The sequence below is a fragment of the Haliaeetus albicilla genome, chromosome 14, assembly GCF_947461875.1.
Source record: "Haliaeetus albicilla chromosome 14, bHalAlb1.1, whole genome shotgun sequence".
NCBI classification, from domain to species: Eukaryota; Metazoa; Chordata; class Aves; order Accipitriformes; family Accipitridae; genus Haliaeetus; species Haliaeetus albicilla.
In genome coordinates this window covers 13,447,138-13,460,154 of record NC_091496.1, presented here as the reverse complement: position 1 = coordinate 13,460,154, position 13,017 = coordinate 13,447,138, and the positions used below count along the sequence as shown (strand labels likewise).

Genomic DNA, 13,017 nt, shown 5'->3' with positions numbered 1-13,017 from the left:
GGGGGGGGCCGCGCCGCGCCGTCCTGGCGAGCCTGCGGGCTGGTTGGCCTCCCATGGCGAAGTTTGTGGTGGGCGGTGGGCGGTCAGTTGCGCGTTCGAGGCTCCAGCTGCTGGCTGCTTGCGTACGCGTTACTCCTCCTGCTTGTTAAGTCTGACTTGTGCTGTAATACACCTTCTCCATGGTAAGTTGCTTTAAGGCATCTTGAGCTGCTGTAGTGCCTGTGACTTTTTTTCTCCTTTCCTTTGAAGGTCCTACGTTTCGGCATCCTCGCCTTCATCTCTGACCTCGTCTCCTTCTGTATTCTTGTGTTTTACATGCCTTCCTCTTCTTTTGGCACTTGCTTTCTTACTCCTCATCCCGTTTTTTCCCCCCTTTCCACCCTAATCCAGTGACAACCAGTCTACAGCGTATGCGTTGTCCTTGGTTTTCAGTTTGGGAATCTAAATGTTAGGCTACTTCCCCTGAGTTAAAATTCATCCTGTCATCTTCATTTCCCTGGTGTTCTATTTGCTGTCTTTTCTGTGGGAAACAAAGGAGAGAGCAGTGAGGGAGAATGATTATGCAGCAGTAGAACTATCCAGGTGTTTGCTGCTTTTACTTTTGTTTTTCGTACATACTCCCCGAGTGCATGTGACTCAGGTGTATCGGATTCAGTGATGGTTTAGTCCACATTCTCAAGTTCTGCACTTGGTATTTTGTCTTTTATTGCTTTTACCTGTTGTTGGTCACTTGAAGAGCAATGCTGCCGAGTCTTGCGTTTTGTTCCAAATTTGCCAGTGTCTTATCCATCCGTTGTATAATTAACTGGAAAAAGTAATTAATTGGAAAACCTGACTTGTTGAAAGTACTTTAATTAACGTTCTGAAAATCTTTGCGATGAAACATTCCTACAGAAAATACAGCTGGTTTTACAATTTTGACACATGAGTTCTCTAATAGGAATGAGACTAAATACAGTGTGTCGTCAGTAATTTGCCCGCTTATATCTTCCTGTTGATGCTGTTATAAACAGATGGTGGTATCTGTTTTATCAAGGAGAAGTGCATCACTCGAAATAACCTGTTAATCCTAGTAAGTGAATCCAGGTATCTTTAGCTGTACTTAGAGTGGTCACTAAGTGGCAGAAGGATATATTTCTGTTATATACGTTAGTGCTTGGCATGAGATGTTTTTGTTTTCCTGGGCTTAGAGGCTAAAAGTGTTCTGTGCATAAATCTCTATAATAAATAATCTATAAATAGCTGTATGTATTTGGCTATTTCTGTAGCTCTGAAGGTTTTGGTGATCTTCTTTGATTTGCCTCTTTATTTGTGACTCCCTGGAAAGTACAATCCTTTTCTCGGAAGTCTTATTTTTGTTCCAGTAAGGTGTTTATGAACCGATGTATGTATGCACATCATAATTCTGTCAGTTTTGACTTCTTCGTGCCCCCTGCCCCGCCCAGAGCTCTACTTCACAATGTTTGCAAACAATTTTCACTTCTAAAGGTGAAAGTTGAGAGTGGTACTTGGAACGCGGTGTGTTTAAGATCCTGATCCCTGTTTGAAGTGGAATGTTTTGCAGTTGAATTTTCTGTTGCTATGTTTTGCTGCCAATGTATGTTTTTATTCTGGATATAAATATTATAAAGGATAAAACACGAGCCTGAGTCATCTGAAAAAAGAATTTGGAAACCGAGTTAGTTTAATTCAGTGCTTGTAGTAGAATTTTTTCCTCATGTATTGCGTGGAATGTGACATACAAATAAATTGTCAGTAATTGTTGGGAGCTCCATGGAGCATTTCAAGTATTTTGGTTGTACTGGATTTCTCCCAAAGCAGAGTTAGCTCAGCTTGACTCAAAAAGTTGGTCCCAGCTGTATCCATAGCTGCCTAATATTGGTGTGAATTCTGGGACAACTCAAAATCATGTAGGCTTTGAAATAGGAAACAGGGTATTGATGTTGTATTAGAAGGGAGGCATAGGTGCGTTAGAAGACTTCCAGTCAACTTTCTTTGAGGTGGTTAACCAGGCAGCGAAGGGTGGAGCGGCTCTTGGAGTTGAACAATGCTGTTCCTGTCATAGCTGGCAGGGGTCACTGGAAAGCAGTGGACATAATTTCTTTCCCAGTTCTCCAAAGTTACATTATACTGTCTTCCCAGGCTTTTTCTAAATATCTTATCTTCTACTTGTTTATAGTAGAAATTTTGTTAAAGAAATAAAATCTTTTTTTTTCCTTTTCTCAGGACTCCTGTGAGTGAGAGTGATGACAGTCACAGGGTTGGTTTGTTTTTTGGTTTTTTTTGTCTGTGAGGAAGTTCTTTTCATAATAAACAGCATGCTCTACGGATTCATCACCGAACAGTTTATGTGAATTTTTAACTAGACTTACTAGGGACACAAAGCTTGTGCAATTACTTTCTTTGTCCGTCGTCTTCTGTTTGAGTAACTTCTTTAGTCAGACAGATGACGAAACCAAATTTAATGGCAACTGAAAGACGTTAAGTACCTACACAGTGACAAATTTTTATAAAACTTTTGACGGGTAGTGACCCAAATTAATATTCCTACCTGAAGAAAAGCAGTTATAATTGAGTCCCTTCTTTCTGCAGAAAGAGAGCAACTGCTGGCCAATCTACGTGCTAAGCTCTGAGCCATCGTGGTGCGTACTACTGCTGGCCCAGCCAGATAGTTGGGGCAGTTGGTAATACGGGTGGGGGGCAGGAAAAAAGTGTTGGGTAAGGTGGAGAAGGACAATAGGGAGCCATGGTACGCTGGTAAAAACAGGTAGACTTAATTGCTCCTGCCCACGCAACAAGGTAGGCCTGTTTTTTCTGTAATGTTTTTTTGTTTTACGAAGGAAACAAAACAAAACTCTTTTAGGATACCTCTGTCAGAGGTACTGCTCCTTCTCACTGTTCAAGGACTGTTGATCACTACTTACCCTAACCTATGTAGTGGTGTGAAAAATAAAAGGCTTTGAAAGCTTTAAATAGCATGTTTTCTCCCTTGAGTTTACTGTGCTGTTATTCATAAAGGTGCTTCTTGCTGGGTACAGAGGAAACAGTTAACTACTTGAAGAAATTATATTCAAATTTGTAAGGTGAATACAAAGAGCTTAATAAATTGCCTATAGGTGGAAAAAGAGTTAATAGTAATTAGGGCTATAACATATTACTGTGTAATGGTTGGGTATGCTCTACATGTAATCGTAGAATAGTTTAGGTTGAAAGGGGTCACTGGAAGTCATCTATCTGGTCCAATAGGTTGAAAGAGGTCACTGGAAGTCATCTATATGGTCCAGCCCCCTCTGAAAGCAGGGCCAGCTTCAAAGCTAGAGCAAACATGTATACATATATAGAGATACTCATTATGATGTCAAGACATTTGGAAATACAGCTTATGTTTGTGGGTTTTTTTTAATTGGGGGAAAGATATCAGAGAGTTCATAGAGCTATTCTCTTGTTTCTTAATTTAAATGTGTAAAGGGTATTTTTTTTCCAAATTCACTTCTGCTGGGAATACTCTGTGAGACATGTAGTGTTCAGTATTTAATTCTTTGTTCAGTTGAGGTGGTCTTGGTAGACGTGCTCCAGAGAGACTGGATGGCTTCCTGGAATGAGTCCAAGCATTGGACTGAACTTCTGTTTGCAAATACATTTGTGGTTCTTGTTCTTAAAAAATAAAATACAACTGCAAAGTGGGAGAAGAAATGAAAGCAATATAGCATCAAATATGAAGTCATGCAAGCCTTGCATTTTGGAAGTTGGCCAGCGCCAGATGCTTTTGGGGGTTAGGTGGTTGGCAGATGCCAGCCTGGCAGCTAAATGCTCTTCATGTTCAGCTGTCTTAAGGGACAGTTTGTTCTATGCTTGCCATGTTGCTCATACTCCTTCCTTGGTATTTGCTGCTGGCCATTGTGGGTTTGGGTTAGGTAGAGAGTTCGTGTGGCCAACTACTCGTTGGACATTTTATTGCATCCTGGGTCACAAAGCTTGAGATTCCCTCAGCTGTGTGTTTATTGTTTTCTTATTATTGTGTGTTTAAATAGCTGCTTTCTTTTTGAATCTGAGTGAACTCTTGGCTTCAGTGACTTCCTATGGTACTGAGTTTAACAGTCTAATTATGTGTTGTAAGATAATATTTCTCTGTTAAAAGTTTGGCTTTGCTGTCCTCTAAGCTTGGTTAATGAATGAAGTTCCCTGTATTATTGGAAGCGGTTGTTTTCTTGACTATATTTTCTCTGTATTTCTTAAAGTCTCATATAATTTTTAGTTCTTTATTTTTCTGTTCATACTTGCCTGTCTCAACAGGAGAGTCTTTCAAGTGGTTGATAATTCATAGCCTTTCTCAGAACACCTCCCTCAGTATTTTAATATTCTTCTTCAAATAACATACATGCATTTCAGGTCAGATTGCACAACCTATCAACAGAGCTGTGCTGCAGTGTTTTCCTTGTTATTCCTCTTTTATTCAGGTGTCTCTATGCTCTTCTGACTATAGGATATTGAATGGAAGGGCTCGCTGAGCTGCCAAATTTCCTTTCCAGATTTGAGATACCTGATTTTAAAGCTTTGTGTGGTGTACATAGTTCACTCCCCCGCCACACCTCTTATAGGTATCATGTGCATTATTGATACTAAATTCTGTTTATGTTGCCTATTCATTGTTAAAGTTGATCCATCATCTTAAGCTTTGCTATTGTAAGATTAATTTTCATCTGGAAATGTTACTACTTCAGGTTTTCTTTTCTTCTCTGGTGTATAAAAAATAAATATAGTGAGCGCTGCTGGACCTATTTACAGAAGCTTGAGGTTTGGAATACTAGGGCAGGGCTCAGTTCACACCATTTAACGACTTAACTTAGGAAGTACTTTGTAAAAACTCTAGGCTACTGGTCTAAATAGTGGGAGGAGGCGAGGGGAAACAGTCTTAATTGTCCAGATTAACTCTGTTGATGGTACTTCTGAAGGCTTGCAGATAGAGAGCCAGAGTGTTCAAGTTGCCTTCGGTGAGAGCTGCCTCACTACTGGCAATGGCGTTAGTGCTCATCTTACTCTGCAGTCCATAGGTCTGTGGAGCTAATTCAGGTGAAAACCGCTCATTTATTTAGTAATGGTAGTCAGATCCTTGAAGCTGTCTCCTGTGTGATGGGCTCCAATGCTGGTAAGAAGAGGGATGGAAGCTGGTGACTGAGGAGGAGGTTGGACTGTGGTAAGACTGGTTTAGAGTGGTTAAAACACTTGTGAAGCCTTCCTGGTCCACCCTGACCTTCTCCATTGGCTTTGTGTGGACCTTATGTATCCTTAGTGAGTGATTTCTTCTGCTCGGAGTTCCCTCTTAAGAGCTCTGGGAATGAGCAGGAATGTGGGGCATCTCTATTTATTTGTAAGCTAATGTTAGCTGTCAGCACCTGATGAAGCAGTGGTGTGATGAGTGTCTGCGTTCATCTTTCTTGTAAAAGTCTAATGGTTAGTGTACTCAGAAAGTTGGAAGTTGTGATTTCTGGGTGCTCTTATCCTGAGTGGCTTTAATGTCAAACCTCTGGAAAGCGCTAGCCACCAGGGCATGTGCATACTGAATAAGATCCTTAACGTCTACCTCTGTCACTACAGGGTGGTCAGGTACGTGAAAGCTAGTGAAACATAAAGAAAGCAGACTAGGAAGATTTAGTTTGAGTTTAGTTTTTGGATTAGGATGCTTCTGCATGAAGGAGAACAGGGATTTGTGTGCGCTTTGCCTTGGACTGACACGGAATGGGAAGAGCTAGCAGACCAGCTGTGTGTGGTCCAAGGAGCTTCTAGGCACCTGAGCAAGCAATAAATAGACTATTTTATTCAGACTGGGTGCTGCTATTAATCTCTATTATCCAATTAGCCTATTGCAATGAAGAATGTTGACCTCAGAATTTTGTTCAATTTTCTGGCTGCTTTTTGATCCATGGCAATGTTTGCTTTTCACAAATAGCAGTCTATTTAGAAGTCTTTGACATCCTTCCAAAGGCTCTTTGAAAGTTCACATATGTTTTATCACTTGCTCTTGTTTATCAGTTAGTTTGACATGTTCAGAAATACTGATAGGCTAAGACATGATCTTCCTTTGCAGAAACTGCTGCTTAGACCCTATCAGATAGTCTTTCAGGTATAATGGTGTTCTATTTTTAATGACAGTTTTGAGGAGCTTGCCAGATACACATGCAAGGCTTGTTACCCTACAATTCCTTGCCTGGACCGCTCCAGAGACTTTTTAAAAAATATAAGCTCATCATTTGCTACTATGTTCCTACAGAACAGTGGCTGTTACAGGAGACTGCAACTCTTTCTGACAGCTCAGCTGCTTCATGCCTCAGCTGCTTCAAAAACTTGCTGGATAACTATTTGTAGAACATGATGCAAACTTGGTCATTTCAGAGTGGTTTTCAGCTTCCTGACTGTACTCATCGAGAAGCCACAACTCTGCTGTGCATTGCCTGGTGACAGATAAACATGTCTTCCTAAACACCAAGTCAGTATTTTCAGTGAGCAAGATTTATTGTTCCAGGAAATTATTGTTGTGTTTAGAATCGCAAGGAGGAGAAAAGGAGCATAGCATTTTATTTCAAGGTGCCTGCTATATTTTGGGTTGGTTTTGGTTTTTTTTGAGTGTTTAAGAAGAATGTGTATATAAACGAAAAACATAATATTTATAGAAATTCTGTTCCTTAATAAAGTTGTTACAGTTCTAAGAGCACATGTATACGTGAATTACTTCAGGGATTTCTCATTGTAAGATTGTAAATATGTTTAATGGGATATGTATGTGTGTAGTATTCAGTACAAAAAAAAAAAAAGGAATTAAAAGAGCAGAACTTGAGATTGACCATATACTATGGTTTATTTTTATTTTTTTAAAAAGGTGCAGCATTTTCAGAAATGTCTTGGCTTGTAGATCTAGCATGCTGGCAGCAATTACTGTATTTGGATTAATGGGAATTTTGTCACTAATATCTCTTACAGAAGATAAGAAACAAAATTAACTTGACTATAGTCCCCTTTAAGGGCTTGAATTTTTCCCACTTCATTAAACAGTAGGATATGTTTAAATATTAGGAGTTTTCTGCTAATTAATAAACACTGCAGCAGGCTCAGGAGTAAATTGAGAGGTGTAGAATCCTGGACTTCTCAGTACAGAGTCCTCCCCCCTGTTTTTGCAAGTAAGGTAACTGAAATTGTGTCATGTCACTTCCAATGGAGCCATGAACAGAAACCAGTTATGTAACGAAATTAGGAAATTTGCACAGACCTTAAGGCTGAGGGCATAGATTCCAGAAATGGCTACAGCGGTTGCAACAACTGCACACAATGTTCTTTTCCCAGAACCTGAAATAAATCATAGAAATCCTGATACTCAACATTTTGCTACTATTTCAGACAATTATGCAATTCGCTAGCAAAACAAGTGTTCCTCAGGAGACAGTTATTTTCTGTGGTACTTCCTTGCGCGTTTGTCCTTCAGATATCGGCATTTTTATTGTGGAAGTGAAGATGGTTAAGTCGAGCCTGCTTCCCACCAGAATTTGAAAACTGATTCTCGCTGCACGCTCTATGCTGCAGCTCTAACTGTGAGAGCTTCCTGCTTGGGATGGTAAGTGATAAAGGGTGTGAGCTTTATAAGGAAGAATAAATATGCAGTGGCAGAAATGGGATCAGATACCGTGGTTTGTGGGCAAAATACAGAGGCCTGAGAAAGTATCTGTTTTTCGCTAACTGATATCTTACTTGGAGACCCAGGCAGGTATGGACATGCTGCCAAATGTCTGTATGTGTCATGATATATCACATTTGGTACATCTGTGTTCATAATCAACGGGGCTTGATAAACAGCAGCCAGCATAGGGTCTGATTCATATTTTGTTGTTGTTGTTGGCCTGATAAACTCCTCAAACAAACAAAAACCCCTCCCCAAACAGGTATCTAGGGATGTTCAATATTTTTTTTTCACCTGTTGTTTGGGCATGATTGTTCTTTGGTTTTGGGGTATTTTGTTTTTTTTTTTTTTTTTTTTGAGGTAGTGTGAAGAACAAAGTTTGAAAATTAATTCTCTTTTCATGCACAGTGTCTTAGGAATGCTGGTATCCAAATTTAGCAGAGTTGTTGGTGTTCTTTGGGGAAGGCAAGCATGTTAATTCCTTTTTATTTACAAACTATCATGCTGTTCCTTTGGGAAAGTGAGTATGTTAATTCCTTTTTATTTACAAATTATCATGACCTTGGATTTCAAGGCAACAACTTGGGGGGGCCTTGGCTGGCATGGCAGCAAGACTACTTCTCATGCTGGCTGCTGGATATGGTCCTCAGGTTAGCAGTGTCTGATTTTTTTTTTTTTTTCCTTCCTTTTTAAGGCTAGCTGAAAGGAATGTGATAAAACTTCCACTGAAAGGTGTGAACCTGGGAGTGACAAGTTTCTCATTTGCTTGTATACAATTTGCAATTCAGAAATACTGTTTTGAGAAAAGCGATGCATAGATAAAGTACTTAAACAAAACACTGAGTACATTATATAGTATCTGATGTTCCTTTAGAAAAGGAAGTGTAGGTTTAATGGTTTATTTGTAATGTACATGAAAAGAATGTGTCTTTTGAAACACTGCTTCAAGGGTTTAATCCTGTTCTTGGTGGCAGTAGCAGAACTCCCATGCACTTGAGTGTAGCAAGGATGATTCCTGGTGAGTTTTAGTGGTGCATCTGCATTACATTGATACCTGTGTTGGCTTGTTTCATCATGGCAGAAGCAGCTTTTCGGTCAACAGTGGATGCTTGACTAAGCTGTTTATCTGGCTCATTTTAAATTAACTTAAAGTATCAAATAATGTCAGCCATTTGATGATAAAGTTAACTTCTATTTTAATGTTGAACCTGAAAAGTGAGGGGTTTTTTTCCTCGTTAAAGTTATTTTCTAGCTGTGCATCAGCAGGTATAATATTTTACTTTTGAGTGAGTTTGTGTGATACAAATGTTGCTACAAAATCAGTAGTTTAAACTGTAGGCTTTACTATTCTGATTCATTCTCTCTTATACCAGGAAATCTTAGTGAAATTATGCCTGTGACTCTGAAACTGTAATATGGAGGATCTAACATAATGGTAAAACAGTTCTATTGTGGAAAGCAGTTGAAATCAAGTTCTACTATTCTCATGGCTCTATGCAGTAACTTTTTAAAAAATACCTTTAATTTGCTGCTGAAAGAAGTTGTTCTTCTGAAGGTAATAAAAATTGATGGTATTTTAAAAAACGTATTTGAGACAAATGCCACAGCTCTGCAATTTTACTCCTAATGGTGTCTAGTGAACATGCCAACTTCATCATTCCATGATCATAATGAGTTGAGAAGGACGTTCAAGTCTTGACTCAACAGCTGGATGGTATCCTGGCCATTCAGGTTACGATTGTTATAAAGGAGACAGGTTCCTTGAAATACTTAGTGATTCACAGTGTTTACAGGCAAGGGAAGCAACTATTTGCCTATGCTTCCTTGCTTGTGTTGTATTTTTAATTATGTCCTTTCACTAGTTGACACTGCTTAGACTTGAATATTCTTCCAAAAGTTGTAATTTTTCTGCCTTTGTCACTATGAGGAGCACAGTTTTATCCTGAACTTCTGTCAGAGTTCAGAATAGATTTTCCGTAGACTGTTGTTTAGAAATGTATGTGTTTGTTTGACTTGGTTTGCCAAAACCCTGTGGATATGAGTAAAATTTTTTAAAATATACTTACTTTGAATTTATTTAAATCTGTAGTGTAGTATCTAATCTTGTGTTACACAATAAGCACTGCACTGCTTGAATGAACATTTAACTACCTGAAGACATCTAAATACCTATTTCTGTGGCTTTTCAAAAACTGCTCATTTGATTGCAAGGTGTAGTGGAAAAGCAATAGCTATGAAACGCCACATCTGAATAGGGATCACCAAAACCAGGTAGTCATCTATTTTTAGTTTTAAGGAAGTAGCGAAGTTTGGATCAAAAAATGTTGCATGTTAGTAGTAGTATTAACTGTGGGTTTGATGGAAATGCAATGAATGGCTCTGATGAATGTCACAGAGATGTTGTGATCAAGCTTTTATATTTGGATGTTCTGTCTAATCTCTGAAGTTGGGAGTATTTTTTGTGTTACTCTTAAATGTCCAACGAGTTAATTTTGCTGTAGTTACTCTGCACAGGACATTGTACAACTGAGTGCAAAAGCTGGTCCCTGTCCCAGATGCAGGTACTCAACACAGAACATGAAACAAATGGCTAGATCTGGAGAAGATAGGGGGAGAACAAGGCAGAAGAATAGGCAGTGCTCTGTTGTGCTTGTGGATGTGTATCAGCTGTTTTTGTTTGTTCACTTGACCCATTTGGTACTACTGATGTGCCTTAGAGCCCAGCTTGTACAGTCTGACTTCAGGATCAATATCAATACAAATTGTCAGCTGAATAACATATTAACTTGTAATGAATATGCAGAGTTCTGAAATTGTTGCAATACTTAGTCTCCTGTCCAGGTGTTCAGTGAGCTGTGGGCAGATGCAGAGTCAGAGCCGGGGCTGCAGTAACAATTGGAATTGTTACTATCCAATTCTCATCCAGATAAGTTAGCTTCAGGCCAAGTGTGTCAAACTCAGTGTACTGTCTCAAAAAAAACCAACCCCCAAACCACAGACAAATCCCAGCCCCTGCAAGCAGAAGCGCTGTCCAGAAATAATTAAATGAACCTTTTCACCTTTCATTTCAGTGCTGTCTCAGAAATTGTTGTATCTCTTTTGAAGAAAGGAGGTGATATTTCCTTGTGGAAGTATTTTTACTTGGCATACCAAACTCTGTTAAAGTCTTTTGAGACATCCATCCCATGATTTTGTCATATTTACTTTTGTAAGCATCATCTTTGCATTGGTATATGCAAATGTGTATGCAAATGTGCTTTAAACACCACCAAAATAGACTACAGAGGATTTAATGTAGAGAGTTTCTTAAAAATACAAAAACCATGGGTAACCTAACTAACAGGTTTGTTGATAGAAATCAAATAAATTAATAATAAAACTACTTCATTATATTTGGTTTTTAGCTTTGTGATATAATTGTTTCTCAAGCCAAAGCGGTTTTGAGTGAGTTGGAGAACTACTGCAAAAAAAAGATTGCTGCCTTTAAAATGGCTTGTCCAATTTTAGCCATAGTTGACACAGTTGGAAGTCTTGGATTCATAAGTTAGCATTGGTTTCCTGAAAAATCATTGGTCTTGGAGAGAGAGACAGATCAAGTTAACATAGGTGTTGAGGGAGAGATTTCTGTGTGGGTTCAGCAGTTAGTGCTTTACTGCCAATAATGAGTTTCTCATCCTGTAATCCAACCTTTTTCTCATCCTGAAATTATGGTGGTAGGAAGCAGGGTTATATTGTATGTGAGAGGGGATGTTGGTTTAAGATAAATGAGGAGGAGTTAAAGATCCTCCCAGATGGGCTCACAAAGGAGGGGAAGGAGGAGTGCAAGTGTGACCAAAATCTGTATGGCATCCTTCCTACACCGGCAGCTCCATGAGCAGTGGAACTGCTTTCACTGTGACTGTACAATGTAGGCCATATTATGTGTGGAGGCTATATATCGCTAAAGGTTTTAAGTCTCTTTGAGTGTAGCGAATGATTTTAAATTTAAGTTTACTTAAACAGGTTTTCAGACAAGAAAGGAAATCCTATTTTAAGCTTTGTATGGGTGAGAAAGAAGGGTAACCAGTCTATGTAATATGCCAAGTTATATCAAAGTCTCTGTTGGGCTCCATGCTTTATGTGATAGAAATATTTTTACATTTATTGTGCCAATGAATTCTTAATAACTGGTAGTTGCTGTTAGAAAAACCGCTGCTATTATCAGAAGCAAATAGGTCAGAAACAATTACAGATGTTGACACAGTCGTGGCTGCCAGCTTTAGCTGACTTGATGTGACTTACACGATATTATCAACAGTGGAAAAATTGCGGTGCTCGTTTGCTCAGTTGCACCAAAAGTCAGCGTCCTGGTATTTCTGAAATTTGGTAATGACTAAGCTCTCTCTGAGACATTTCTTTCTATTGTGTTGTAATTTTATCTGAGGTTGTGTAAAGGATATTGGAGTTACACTGTTAGAAATTTTAAATATAGTTCCTTTTGGGTATTTGATTTTTCTTTTTTTGAAAAAGCTTTGTGAAACATGAAAACGTATGGCATTATGTTTCTTAGAAATCCTCAGGAGCTGGTATAAAATCAATCTGTTGAAGGTTTGTACTATGGTGTATATGATACATATACAAACTTACTAAATACAGTGTCTTTAAAGTAATGCACTGTGTAAAATACGAGTACATCCATACACAAGTTGGGGAAGACTGAATAAACAGGTGTCAGTGCATAACTGAGTCTTTTAGAGGTCATCTTTTCTTTCTGAGAAATGTCTTGGAAGATGGCAGTGTTGGTAGGGCTTTTGTATAGGGAGTATTTGTGATTTTCATACAAACAGCTGTTATGACCAGGTAATCTAATATCTTTTTTTTTTTTTTTTTAAAAAAAGAAACCTGAAATTTCTGGTGATGAACAATGTATAATAAAGTGTCATGAGTTATTCTAATGCTTAGGCATTTCATAAAGACACTTTTATTTTAATCTATTGCACAGTTTCAGTTTCTATCCCACCTGTTGGACATTGTATTTTTCTTTGTCCTTCTTAACTGTGCAAATGCTATAAACAAAAAATGAAGATCACCTTTAATCTTTCACTATAAAAACTGCCTACGGATTAATAATTCTTGTTTCCTTTTAATGAAGAAATATAAGGTGCAATATTGTTGTTGATATTGACGATGTATGATAAGTGTGATATTTTTATCAGAAATATACCCCTAAATCACATTTTTTTGCTGAGAGAGATCGATCTTGGAAGAATGCTCGATGCATAGTTTGGTGTTTGGGGGCTAAACTACCACTCCTCCTCCTCACCACTGGTGAGGTCATGCCTGGGATGCTGGGTCCAGTTCTGGGCTCCCTG

The 13,017-nt window shown here is 38.6% G+C and overlaps 1 protein-coding gene across 4 annotated transcripts in view; it reads left to right on the top strand.

Annotated features, from left to right (window-relative positions):
• The window catches only part of PHTF2 (putative homeodomain transcription factor 2), a 71,557-nt gene that overhangs the window by 658 nt on the left and 57,882 nt on the right, over nucleotides 1-13,017 (top strand). Inside the window, exon 1 of one of the 4 annotated variants that reach the window (XM_069801737.1) lies at nucleotides 49-182. The exons of 2 other annotated variants lie outside the window; for them this stretch is intronic. The gene's annotated coding sequence lies outside the window, so the exon portion shown is untranslated. Of the gene's footprint in view, nucleotides 1-48; nucleotides 183-7,474; nucleotides 7,604-13,017 lie in introns of those variants that run through there. One more of the 4 variants, XM_069801736.1, reaches the window with a different exon arrangement.